The sequence below is a fragment of the Centruroides sculpturatus genome, unplaced genomic scaffold (assembly GCF_000671375.1).
Source record: "Centruroides sculpturatus isolate CEXI.00-Female unplaced genomic scaffold, Cexi_2.0 scaffold159, whole genome shotgun sequence".
NCBI lineage: Eukaryota > Metazoa > Arthropoda > Arachnida > Scorpiones > Buthidae > Centruroides > Centruroides sculpturatus.
The window spans coordinates 521,482-522,420 of record NW_019384659.1 but is presented as its reverse complement, the minus strand read 5'-3'; positions in this window follow the sequence as shown (position 1 = coordinate 522,420).

Below are 939 nucleotides of genomic sequence, written 5' to 3'. Positions count from 1 at the left end.
TAAATACAGTAGAACCTCGATTATCCGGACCTCTATTATCCGGATTTTCGATTATCCGGATTGTTCAAAATAAACAAAAATTATATGAAGTTGCTAATTTGCACTTGACGAATTACGATACTGTTTATGTACGTGATGGAATGCATAACTTTTTTGTTTCAACAACGTCTCACCCAGCACAGTGGTCGTAACTCTTAAATATATTTTACGTAGTAATAAAAATATAACTTGACATACGTATTTATGAATAACTAGCAGACCCCGCCACGCGTTATAGTGGCTCAAAATGTATCAGTTATAAATGTATAACACTTCCCCTGTGGGAGGGGGAAATTTTTCGAAAAATTTCTTCTTCGTGTACATTCTCTTGACGTACCCTATTAAAATGCAATCAAACATGCAAAAACCCGCATCTAAAATAATATAATAGAAGCCAAGTTCTTCACGGTAAGCCTTAATTCTGTTCCTTTCCCCCGCGGGGGAATATCGAAAAATCCCTTCTTAGTGTACATTCTGTTGACATACCCTATTAAAACGCAATCAAAAACGCAAAAACCCGCATTTAAAATAGTATAAATAGAAGCAGAGTTCTTTACGGTAAGTCTTAATCGTAATCCTAACCATCTCCCTTCAGTCGGGGGAATTTTGACACGTATATTACAGTATATAAAAACACGTGCGTATTCGAATGCAGTGTTGTGTCAAAATTTCAAAGGAATCGGTAGGAACAAACGAACATTACATTTTTATTTATATAGATAGATAGAAGATGATCCGCTTTAGTTCATTTTCACAGAAAAGCATAATGCCTGACAGAAAAGCAAACTTAGGGCGTCGTACTCGTAACGCCATCTGTTGGACAAAAAAGCCTTAACCATAGATGATATCATTTAATTTATATGAATGTTTAACGGAATAATATACAGCCTATGTCCACCC